Consider the following 13,917-nt stretch of genomic DNA (forward strand, 5'->3'; position numbering starts at 1 on the left):
AACTTCCATCCTAATACTGCTTTCACAGAATCCCCATAAGTTTTGATAAGTTATGCTGTCATCTTCATTTATTTTTTAGAATTTCTTGTTTATTTTACTTTGATTTCTTCTAAAACCTACTGTTCATTCACAATCATATTGCTAAATCTCCATGTATTTGTGTATTTTATAAAATCTCTTCATTTACTAATATCTAGCTTCATTCCCTACTGGTCTGAAAAGACATGTGGTATGATTCCAATTTTTAAAAAATTTTTGAGGCCTGCTTTATGACACAGCACATGGTGTATCCTCAAATAGGGTACATAAATTGATTAAAAGAACATATGTCCTGCATCTTCGGGATAAAATGTCCTGCAGATCTCAATTAGGTCCATTTGAGTTGACAGGTCTCTTCTTTCTTTGTTAATATTCAGCATAGTATATCCATTGGTGAAATCTGTCCATTATTGAAAGTGGAATGTTGGAATAACCCATTGTTATTGTGTTGGAGTTTATGTCTCTCTTTAGATCTATTAATATTCACCTTAAATGTCTACATGTCTTGGCATTAGGTGCATAAACATGTACATAAACATGATTCTTGATTAATTGGTCCTATGATAATTAAGCAATACTTTTCATCTCTTTTAACAATTTTTTTGTTAAAATCTCTATTGGCTGATATTAAAATGGCTACACCTGTTCTTTTCTGGTGAGGTCTGTTTCATGTAGGCAACAAATAGATAAGTCTTGTTTTTTTTTTTTTTTTGAAAGATTTATTCATTTTATTACAAAGTCAGATATACAGAGAGGAAGAGAGACAGAGAGGAAGATCTTCCGTCCTATGATTCACTCCCCAAGTGAACTGCAATGGCCGGTGCGCGCCAATCTGAAGCCAGGAATCAGGAACCTCTTCCGGGTCTCCCACGCGGGTGCAGGGTCCCAATGCATTGGGCCGTCCTCGACTGCTTTCCCAGGCCACAAGCAGGGAGCTGGATGGGAAGTGGAGCTGCCAGGATTAGAACCGGCGCCCATATGGGATCCCGGGGCTTTCAAGGCGAGGACTTTAGCAGCTAGGCCACGCCGCTGGGCCCAGATAAGTCTTGTTTTTTAAACCAGTCAGAAAGTCTCTATTTTTTGTTTGGAAAGTTTAGGCCATTTGTGTCCAGGGTCATTGCTGAGCAGTAACAACTGGCCCTGCCACTTTTCCATAAATTTTCTCATTGTTTGCTTTGGAATTCCTTTGTGCCATTAGATTTTCTACCTTCACATTCTTTCATGGTGGTGATTGCCAGTCTCTATTTCTGTGTGTAGCTCATCCTTAATCATCATTTGTAAGGCTGGGAAGATGGTGGCAAATTCTTTCCATTTCTGTTTGGTTTGGGAAGTCTTTATTAAGCCTAGAGCTTTGCTAGGTATAATATTATGGCGTAGGAGTTTCTGTTTTTAGGATCTGGACGGTTTCTACATTCTCATTTATTATATAGGTGTTTCCGATGAAAAATCAGTTGTAAGTCTGATGTGAGATCATCCAACAGTTATCTGTCATTTCTCTCATGAACAATGAATTATTCAAGATTGTTTCTAGCAGATTTACTCATGTTAGCTAAAACCTAGCACAACTTTAATGCCTATCTATAAGCAAAATAAATCAGCTTTAATACACACTGAAAATGTACTACTACTCATCAAAAAAAAAAAAAACCTAACTGCACACTTAATGATGAAACATATTTACTCCTAAGAATAGAAGTATTCCTTGAATGGATTCAGTCAGAAAGAGAGCACAGATGGTAAACTGCCCAAGTTCTTGTACTATGTTCCTTGTGTAACACACTGAAAAAATAAAATGTGTTGATTTTTATTTCAACAACATTAGAAAGAACATTATAACAATTTAGAAACCATTCATTTCCTTTCATATTTCAATCTTTAAGCCTTTTCTCATTTTTCTTTTTGCTAACTATGTCTTCATACAATGATTCCCTTGTAATTCATTGATTAATAGCTTTCCTGTGGTGTTGTATCTACTCATGTAATTTCCTGTTTTCTTTGTTCTGTTAAAAGCTCCTAGAGGAGACTTTGTCTTTACCATCTTTTATTCTTGGCATCCAACTGAATCCTCTGTGCAATCAGTGATCAATCAAAATTTACTACTGAGAGACAAACAATTGGTGGAGGAATTAAGATGCTAATTGGGGTGTCCACACTATGTGTTAGAGTGCCTGGGTTCAAGTCCCAACAAGGTTTCTAATTCCATTAACATGTTAATGCACATCCTGGAAAAACGTGGTGATGGTTCCAGTGGTTGGATCACAGTCACTAACAAGGGAAACAGAATATGAGTTCTCAGCTGCTTGTTTTAGCCTGGCCCATACCCAAGTGAAGTGTTGCAGGCAGTTAGGCAATAAACCAATTAATTGAATTAATTTCCCTTTTCTTTATCTTTCTCTCTGCCCCTCTTATTGTGTCTATGTGTCTGTGTCTTAATGCTTTTCAAACATTTTGAAAATTTTTAAAAGAAATCTGATACGAAACATTCGAGACCTGTTCATTTAATACACCATCTAAAGCGCAAAACCCTTTTCATGTCATGTACTTAGAACTCTTGCTTTGCATTTCACCTGCAAAAAAGTTGTTAGCATGCAAATGATGCATTAAGTAACTGCCACTGTATTCCTTTATACAAACATCTGTGCTTTGGTGACTTGATATAACCAAAGAACTAGAACAGTTAAGTAAAACAAGAAGGTACTTTCCTAAAGATAAACAATGCAATTCATAATATCTCTTCTTTTCTAACTGAACTCCCAAAACACCTCTTATTTCTACGAAGGGAAATTATTAAACTCATGCCTCAGAAAATCTGCATGATTTGAAGCCAAACAAAATTATGGAAATGTAGATATGGGCAATATAGACATTTTCTCTATTCATCTCACAGATTTTGAGGTAAATGATTTTTAAAAACTAATGAAGTAAATGATATTGAGAAGTTTATCAGAAATGGAAATGAGTTCGAATGAAATCAGGTCATTTACTTTTAATGAGCATTAATTATAAATGCAATATCTTATAGCAAACACATTTCCAAACATATTTTTAAATCACTATTCTGAGGCACAGAATCTATGAAAAAATAAAAATCATGTAGAAAATCAAATCTTTTGCCAATATGATGGCATTTCCCAAAGTGGTGATATACTTGTTCATTATTAATGAAGGTTTGCTTTCTTTACATTTGATATTAAAGTCCTGATGACCAATACAGATAGTGTATGTGTTTAAAGTTACTTAAATACATAAAATAACTATGCTTTTTGTGGTTAGTCTTGAGCCTTTTAACAAACAGACAATAACTGTTTACTTTGTTAAATAAAAAATGTTTTCAAAAAGCAAAATGAAAAATAAATTCAGTGTTCAGCATGATTATATGATAAATATTTGGAGAAGAGAGAGGGGGATAAGGGAAGAAATGAAGGAAGAAAGAAAGTAAAGGAAGAATAAATCAAAGAAGGTATTCTAGCACTGTCCAAAGTGCAATTTTTCTGTTATAGACATAAAGGTGTGTATTAAAAATGAAAGCAATTTGAGCCTATACAGTGGAACATCAAGTTAATCCTCTACTCTGGGGTGCTGGCATCCTATATAAGTAACAGTTCATGTCCTGGCTCCTCCATTTCCAGTTCTGCTCTCTGCTCATGGCCTGGAACAGCAGCGGAGTATTTCCAAAGCCCTTGGGCCCCTGAACCCACTTGGAAGATCGGAAAGAAGCTTCTGGCTCCCAGCTTTGGATCACCTCAGTTCTGGCCATCATGGCCATTTTGGGAGTGAAGCAGTGTATGAAAAATCCTCTCTCTGTAAAATCTGCCTTTCAAATAAAAATGAAGAAATCTTTAAAAAAATGAAAACAACTATTTGAAAAAAAAACCAAATTCTTCACAGAGGGCATGAATTAATCACTGCAATTTTATTTCAAATGTCTCTAAATGATCTCTTTCTAGTGCTTCCATGAGTTTCATTTTTATTTCATTGCTCAGACTTCCTCCTTCAGTGGTAACAGTTTCTTTGGCTTCCCTTGTGGATATTTTAAGAACTATCAAATTTGAAGTACACTTTCTGAGAATAACTATTGTGCAAAAATAATTGGTGTTTATGGAGGGAATCTAGTCTCCTACTTTGAATTTTACTAAAGTTCTATTTTCTTAAACCACTTCACTTTAAGCCCATAAGGAAACTGGGGGAAATTTTATGTGAATTGTGAAGATATCAGAAATCGAATGGAATTAAAAATAAGTAAAGAGTTTGGAGAAAAGTAAGGACCTTTTGTCTACAGAATAAGGAATTTCATGTTTCTGAAATGGAAGACATGGTTCTGCCAGGGGAGTTTATCTCTGTGGTTCTATTTCTGTAACTCTAAGAAACAGAACTTGCATAGCTATGGTCTGACCTACTTACAATTTCCCAAATAGACTTATTTATAGGAAATACAATTCACTGAATGGCCTAAATCAATATTAGTGCATCAGTAGCAATTGTATATCATTGTAATGCACTGTATTTACTTTCTGGTACACATTCTATCCTTGCGAGCTTGAAGTCTGTGTGAGTTTTGCTCTGGGACTAGACACTGATGAATGACTTAGCCATCCAAATTTCAAAACTGCAGAAAGAAGAAAGGAAACTTTGAAGTATAAAGAAGTAGTAGACTTTCTTCGTAATAAAGTCATTTCCTCCTAAAACAACACAATGATTTCTTTTTCAGAATGAGTGCAAGCATGAATCTAAAGTTAGCATGTATGGCAAAACTACTAATTCAAAAGAGTGTTTTGCGAATTCCCTTGATTCCTTTTTGTCTATATAAAATACACAATGAATGGGAAAAACAACTTCAAAAATATTGGATGCAATTAAGCTGCTGGGATCCCCAGAACTACTTTCTAAAATAAATATTCCATTGATATGCTTTGTATATAATTGACCAAAAAACATGGAATAATAACTCTTGCCACTTTTCTTATTACTAAGCTAGAACATTTGCAAAATTACATGTATCATGCTATGGTACATTCTTAAAATGAAGTGCCATACACTCATAAATGGGAAAAGTCCCAGGCTTTGAGCTGAAGTGATTTCCTGGGGACACCGCTAAACAAAGTAAGAACAGATATGCAACTTTCTATGTAAGTAACAAGGTAAATTTAAAAATGTCTGTTTAAATTTTAAAATGAAAATACCAAAAAAATGAAAACAAATAAATGTAACAGCATGAAGGGATGGAAGAGTAAAATAGGATATGGAAAAACTTTATTAGGCAGTACATTCACAGTAAAAGCATAATTATTTCTTTACATCATCTTGTTGGCTTACATATTTCATAACAAAGTTTTTAGGATTAGCTATATCACAAGTTTTAGTAAAAAAAATAATGTCACTTATTGTAAAAGTAGAAGTGAATCCAATTATGCAAATAAGAAAGTAAACTGTAATTTTGTTCAAAAGACAATTTCAATAAAAAAAGAGGTTCTTTTCTAATGAATGGTATCCTAGATACCTCCTGCATTTTCTGGAAAAATAAACATAAGGGAGCACCTTCTGCTTTGTTAGATGACTGCATCCCTTGGAAAGTATTTTCCTTCCCTGCAGCAATGCTTTTGAATACCATTATGTCTACAGCAGCAAAACAAATAACATATCTAAGAGTCAATTACAATGGAAAGGACAAAAATGTGTGAAAATTGATTTCAGAGGTGTTCAACAACATGGTAAATGTCATGTGAAATCTACTACTTAGGCCTTTACAAAAGAAATATGATAGAATTTATGCAAATTTAGTCAAGAACAAAGAAGATTTTCATCTGAGCCTTTACTGACTCTTTCAAAATTATTTCTGATGATAAAACAAAAGTTTAACATGAAGATCAACTGCTATGAAATTTTCTCAGAAAATGGACTTAAATTTAACTTCAATTTGATGTAAAAAGTGTTTTGAAATCTGTCATTTTACAAAATGACTTTGAAGATCCTCAAATGCATGAATTTCAAAAGAAATTTTACTGAAATAAATTTATATTTTAATTACATTTGCCACAAACATTTACAAGTGTGTGTGTGTGTGTGTGTGTGTGTGTGTGCAGAGAGAGAGAGAGAGAGAGTGACAGAGAAAACATTAACAAGAGAAGTGCTCCAGAACCATCATAGACATTAAACATTACAATTTCATAACATTGTTCATCAGTTTTATGGACTATCAGAGGGAAAGAACCAGGATATCCCTCTTGGGATATCACCCAAGAGGGAATACTCAACATGATCATGACAGTAATTATTCAAAGTAGCCCCTGGACATCCCATCAGAACAGAAAGGCACAACTGTAGCACAGAAAAGATGTTTGTTAATGAGAAAAACAAAACCTGCCCTGAATCCAAAACATAAGATAGCATGTGATATAGCAAGAGGCAATGGTTTAAGTAGCTGACAGAATATAAGAAAACAAGTCAATAGAGAAAAATCTTCTTTCAGGTTTGACTAGAATAGTGAAAGAGTCATTTCCCATTGAAAGCAGACATGATTTCCAAGTACTTTGGACACAAGCCAATTAAAAATCACAGGGGAGGGTATATACATGTATTTTTTTTCCTCTGTGATTTTACTTTAAAACACTATGTTGTAAGAAAAAGCAACAATTGCAGAAGGGCAAGCAGGCAACTTTGTTGATAGCTTGGCATTTTTTTCAATTTCAGAGGATAACAATGCACTACTTCTAATCAGTAGTACCGTTTGAAATATAGAAAGAATGCATCCTATCCCTTCCAGGATGTAGCATCCACTTTCACAAATGTGACTCACACTCCTACTGCTTAATAGCACTCTCTTCAGGAGCTTATTCTAGAAATGTTTTCCAGGTTAAATTCAATGCTGTGAAACAGTTGGAAGTACCACAAAACCATATATTTTTTTCACTTGCACTGTGTAGATATTTAATGGCTATTTTTATTGTTGCTATTATTTTTCATGATACAGTTTTATAGGTATAGGGATCCCTTCCTCACTCTGGCCTTCCTCCTCCCCATGTTCCTTTTCCATATTTCCCTCCCATATTATCACAGTAGTATAGTCCTTTAGTAAAAATTACAAGTTTAACATTCTGCCATAATTTTAAGTGAGGTTGGCTGGCTACAACCTGGTCCATAGACTTCAGTCTGTTCATTACCACCTTAAAGGAAATTCAAGTGAAATGCTAAGGGGATGCTGAATCTAAGACCTTGATCAGAGGCTCTGAATTCCATATCAAATACCCCTTTAACATCCAGTGAAATTAATCACTATTATTTTGAAATTTAACCATTTTTGATCATTTTAACTAGTCAATTGCATGAGGTGGTTTAGAATCTTCTCCTATTTATTTTGTCCTATAATACGGAATGATAGGGGTATATCATCATAATCATAAAGCAAATATAATTTACAGTATAGTTGCATTTGTTACATTATTATTTGTCGCGGCTAGCTGAGCCGGCGTAGTAGGCACGGCGAATGTCCGAGCGAAAAGCACCGACACACGGAGACCAGGATGATGTTACAAGTGCTGGGAGCCGTCTCTCTCTCGAGCCGTCCTCCACAAGCCTTTTTATTACCATATTATCTCCTCTTTCCCCCAAGCCCATCAACAGGACAATAGGACGCCAATGAATCTGCAAAGGCTAGGTGCTACTGCCTTAGGCCTGATTCCTGAGTGATCAGCTCAAGGAGTGTAAATCAGCTCAAGGAGTGTAAATCAGCTCCACAGCCCACAACAATTATTTTTGTCTCTGACCCCTAAGGCAACCTTAAAACGCAAAATTTTGCAAATTTGGCAACAGAAGTAAAAGCTTTAAAGCAGTGCTGAAGATGAAAGGAAGAAGTAAAAAAATCAATGAATAAGAGGAAAAATGAGAGAAGCTGAAAAGGTTAAGGGATAGTCAAATATATTCAAAAGGTAGAATCAGTAGTGCTTGCTGACAATTCTGACAGAGACAAAAAGTTATTTCAAGGAAAAACAATATTTCTGAATTAATCAACTTCCTATATGCTAATATCCTAGATAATTAGAGTTCAGGAACATAATTTGAAGTGATGTCTAATTATGCCCCAAAAATATACCATTTCCATTTTATGGTTATAAATATTTGTGTGATATCAGGGAGGGAATGAATTAGGTAAGGAATTAAATATAAACTGGCAATTCAAGGAAAAATGAGTCTGGACCATTTCTAGTTTGAATTCTTCCTAGGAATAATTAAAAAATCAAAAATTCATTAATTGTAAATGTGTCATTTTTAGATTTTCACTGCCACAAACAAATTTCACACTTTCACCCCTAATGCAATGCAGCCAATGATCTCTATTCTGTCTCTATAGACTTAGAAATGTTGTAGAGTAGTCCCTGTCAGCCCTGAGAGATGTGTTCTAAGTTCCCACAATGGATTCCAAAGACAGAAGCAAACCCATAGTTAATAAATCCTTAGGATGGAATCCTCCTACGCAGCGAAAAGAGATGAACTAGTAACATATGAAAAAATTTTGTGAACTCAAATAATACTAGTATTATGTAAAAGCATTATAATTGGCATGATTCTTCCAGGCTTAAAATTTCAACTTCTACATTTTAAATTACCTGCAGAAAAACTAAAATCTGAGAACATCAAATAAAAATTTCAGAATTTTACAATTCATAAGTGTTAAATTGCCATTTTGCTCAATAGATTGGTGAAATCTTGTGTTATCTTGCTTACTACCCACTTGACTGAGATACACCTTACTTTATTCCACATCTTAGCTGATGTGAATAGCGCTGCAATGAACATGCTGCTATAATTCCCTCATTTTTCTAACAATTTCATTTCCTCTGGTTATGTGCACCTTGTGGGGTTGCAGAATCACATGGAAATTTTATTTCTAGGTTTTTTTTTACATTTTATTACTATTGCTACCATTTTATGATACAGCTCCATATTCCCTTATTCCCTCCCCAATTCCCTTCCCCCCCACCTAGCTCCTCTATATCATTACTAACATATAGTTCTTCATACTCAGTCATATGTCCATCATTGCGGGCATGGACAATGGCAGAGAGTCCAGAAGCCTATTGTCAGGATATAGTGAACAGTTTCACTGTAAGTCCATCTTTGTCTGGAAACAGAAATGCATACCACACTGCATCCTCACATCTGGATGTTAGTCTCCATTTCACAGCTACTGTAAATCCCCTTAAATGAAAAGTCATGATACAAAATCAACAACAGAAAGAAAAATAGAAATTGACAATGCCATGAAGTTAAATGACATGTTACTAGATACGACAGTCTCCATTACACAGCTACTATACATCCCCTTAAATAAAAAACCACAAAACAAAATCAACATCCGGGAGAAAAAAGAAACTAACAACACCAAGAAGCTAAATAACATGCTATTAAATGACTAATGTGTAGCTGAAGAAATGAAAATCAAGAACCTTCTTGAAAAAAATGATGCCACTGCGTGATCTATGAGTCATTGAATGATTTAATCAGAAGAAAGTGTTTTTGAAGAGATGAAACTGACAGAAAACAACAAAACCCATGTGACATAGTTTCCACTGATCTTTGTTGAAGTGTGTCTCCTCCAGACAATAAACAGATGGGTTTTGTTTTTTAATCCAGTCTACTAATCTATGACGTTTGATGGAGCTTAAGCCATTTACATTCAGAGTTTAATACACATGGGTGTTACTTTGGTCCTGTCATTTTAGGAATGGGCTGTTCATTGGTTTAGTCTTCTGTTGTCATTTTACTGGGATGTTCTTCGCGTTTGCCTTTGGTTTTGTTTGGTGCTATTCCTCTTCTCTGTGAAGAGAACATCTTTAAGTATCATTTGTAGGGCAGGTTTGAAAGAGGCAAATTCTTTGAACTTTTCTTTACTGTAGAAGAATTTTATTTCATTTTCAAAGACAAAAGAAAGCTTTGCTGGATATGTTATCCTGGGCTGACAATTTTTTTCTTTTAGAATCTGGAATATGTAAATCCCCATACAGTTTTCCATACTGGTTTCACTAATTTACATTCCCATTAATGGTATTCAAGAGTCTTTCCTTTATCCACATCCTTTCCAGGATTTAATATTTTTTTTTTCCTTTTGATAGTTTCTGTTCTAAGAGAAGTTAGGTGATACTCTTTCCTGTGGTTTTTGTTTTTATTTCTCTTATTCTTAGTAATATTGAGCATTTTTCCATATATTTATTGGCTATATTTATTTCTTATTTTGAGAAATATCTATACATATCTTTTTTCCATTTCTTAGCCATATCTTTTTTCCATTTCTTAGCCAGATTGGGTAAGTGTTGCTGTTGTTGTACTAAGTATTTTAAATTATTATTGCAATACATTCCGGATAGCAGGCTTTGGTTCACAGAAAAACTTGCAAATATTTCACCCATCTGACAGTTCATTCTCTTGATTGTGTGCATTGATGATAGCCCATTTGTCTCTCTCTCTCTCTCTCTCTCTTTTTTTAATCATGCTTTTGGAGTCTTAGCAAGAATCTTTACCCGCACCAATGACTTGAAGTATTTCTCCATATGTTTTAGCAATTTCATTGTTCAGGTCTTCAATTGAGGTTTTTAATCCCTACTGAGCTAATCTTTATAGTGAGAGGTATAATTCTAATTTCATTTTTTTACATATGAATATCAAATACGATCAGTACCATTTATTGAACAGATCATGCTTTTTCTAATGTATCTGATTGATGCATTTGTCAAATATTAATTTTTTGTACTTACATGGATTAATTTTTGAGTTTTGTTTCTGTTCCACGGACTAGTGTTTGGTTTTACAACAGTATTATGCTGTTTTAAAATCATAATAACTTTGAAACATGCTTTTCAGTCAAGTAGTATGATGCCTGTGGATAAATTTTTTTGCTTGGAATCACTTTGTGGTTCCACATGAATCTAAGATATTCATCAACACATGAACTGATAAATAAAATATGTTGTATATACACAATGAAATATTACTCAGGCATAAATCAGAAAGAAATCCTGGCATTTTCTGTGAAATAGATGAAACTAGAAGATATTAGGCTAAGAAAAATAAGTCAAATACAATGACCAATCCAGTATATTGTTCCTTAAATGTGAATGCTAAGAAAATAGACTGGATATGATACAGAGGACAGAAATATATGAAACAATGGGCACCAAATCACGGAGAAAAGGCATCAGTTACTAAAGTTACAAAGCATAGTGGGGTTTCTATAGTTCACAATGGCTTACTATATATTTCTGAGGAATACAGTAATGACAAAGAAAGAGAAATATTGTATCAGCACACATTGAATGTATAAATTACAATATCAGTTTTTAACATTTTAAGAATCTAACAATAAAGAAAAAGACATTTGACAGAATTCAATGTCCTTCTACTATAAAAATAATAAACTAAAATAAATTTATATTTTAGAGAACAGGCATAATGTTTTTAAAATGCACCAAAAAAGCAGATTTACCTTATTCTCACTAAAATTGAATAATATACCAAGGAATAGTCACAATGTATAATGGTACAAAAGTACTTGATCTCTGGAACATACCATAAATCCATAAATAAGATATTAAATGTCAACTTGAAATCAAATAGACAATGGAAAATTCCAGTTAAGAAAATCTGTTTTCAGAGGGTCTACCTAAGAAGCTGTTGAACTTGACTGGACAATAAGATGCTGGACTCTATGTCGGGTATATGCTTGCAATGAGGGAATCTCAACTGAACTTGAACTGTGGTTATGCAACAAGGTGGAGGAATCCACCATGGGCAGAGGGTTTCGGGAGGGGTGGGGAGAATCCCAGCACCTATGAAACTGTGTCACATAATACAATGTAATTAATGAATAAATTAAAAAAACAGAAAGGAAATCTGTTTTCTCTAACAAAATTCAGACTAGGTGGACTGATTACATCACTCTGAAATCAACTCACAAAACAAAATAACCTAAAGATTAGGAACTGCAAAGACTAAGAGTCATTATCTATATTTTACTATCATTAAGAACTCAATAATTACCACAGAAATGAAACAACACCTTTGCTTTCATAAAGTGAAAACACAACCATCTTTTGTTCAGAGAAGTACATGGTTGACCCTGGCTGTATAGTGCTTCTCTGACATTGCTTCCCTCTGTAATGGCAGACTCAGTCACCAGTGCTATTCTACCAAAGACATGTTTTCTGGAAACTATAAAGCCTCATTTTAATCATTCACATTTGGAAACTAAAAAAACTGAAATGAAATAAAATACCAAAAGAAACCACTCACCTTCAATTTTTGATTAATCAAAAGTTAGTTGCAAACTATCACAGGCTAGATGTTTCTGAGCCAACTAATATGTTTCATATCATACAAGCTATATGAATATATCTTCCAATATGTATTAAGAAGAGTCACAGTAGTTGTAGGCTAGAGAGCTATGGGACCAATGTTCATTTTAGTCAGTCTTTTCCTTAGATAACGTATGTGACAACATGGGGAAAATACAGTTCAATTCCATTTTTCTGCTGATTTGCTGCCACTTGCAAGACTGACAGAAATTGTACCTCAGGCATCAATATTAATCATTCCACAGCTGTTCTCAATTTACTTCTTGAGCTTCTCAAATGTTAATAGCATATACTTGCTCAGAATGACAAAAAGAAAAGTATTGAGTAAAGTTTTAAATATTCATTAGAAAAGATAGATATAGGCATGGATTAAAACTTAACAAATTAAGGAGAAAAGATGGACCAATTTTTGTTTCGAAGGAACGACTTGTGAAGCTTTTCTGTTTTTAAATTTCTCCTAAACCACTTGTAAAAGTATTGTATTTAAATGACATTCTTCATTTTTCAGATACTACATATATGAATTTCTAGAAGAATTTCCATAAATTAAAAAGATTTCACTGAAGAAATTCTTTGACAATTAGGTGTCACAGTAATTTTTATTTGTTTTAAAGTGAAAGGTTGCTATTTCTCAGGTTAAAAAAAAAAATTGTATGTGGAGTTAACATTACCTATACACAATCAACCAAAAAGGAACTTGAGCAATTACTGGAATGATTTTTTTTTCAGAAATCACATATGTGTAATTATCTCTATTTTTTTTTCTTACTGACCTTTTTTATAAATGATGAGTAAGAAATTTAGATGCTTTTTACCTTAATCATCCAAATTAAAACTGCAAAAGAAAACTCAACTCTAATCACTTTCTTTATTATACTGAAAATATGAATGGCTCCAAAATTATTTTCAATACAAAAATTGATTATTTTCCAGAGTGACTTTAGAAAGGGTTGGGGAGAAATCAAACCTTGTGTGATAGATAATTCACTTATCACAGCATAAGTTTTCACATCTATAAAATGAAAATATTACCTATCATATAAAAGTTGCTGTAAAGATTAAATATGATAACAGATATTTTTGAACCCACACAGCTGTTAAGAAGAGTAGTTTCTAAGAAACATGAAAATGAGAGCCCACATTCTTGCTTGCTAGCTGTCTGGATGAGGGAATAATCACTTCACCCTCCTTTTCCTGTACCCTTGTGCCCTGCTAAGCAATAATGGCCCAATCAAAGCCAATGGTCAAATTGTCCCAGAGACAAGCTCCATATTCATCATCCTCAGGTTAAAAACATTAGAATATAGCATAATAAAGAGTGAATTTGGAAGGGCAAATAGAAAATGCTTCCCATATTATATTTTTAAAAAATTTTAGTTTCTCGAACATGAAAATGGTATTAAACTCTCACAACAAAATTCCCATTGTATCACCATCTCCCAAATTACTAAAAAAGTACCATATTCTGGAATCACTCATTCAAGCCATTCAGCACCAAACATTCCTCCTCCTTTTTATTCTACCAAAAAACAATGCA

Source organism: Ochotona princeps, chromosome 1, assembly GCF_030435755.1.
Source record: "Ochotona princeps isolate mOchPri1 chromosome 1, mOchPri1.hap1, whole genome shotgun sequence".
In the NCBI taxonomy this organism is placed as follows: domain Eukaryota; kingdom Metazoa; phylum Chordata; class Mammalia; order Lagomorpha; family Ochotonidae; genus Ochotona; species Ochotona princeps.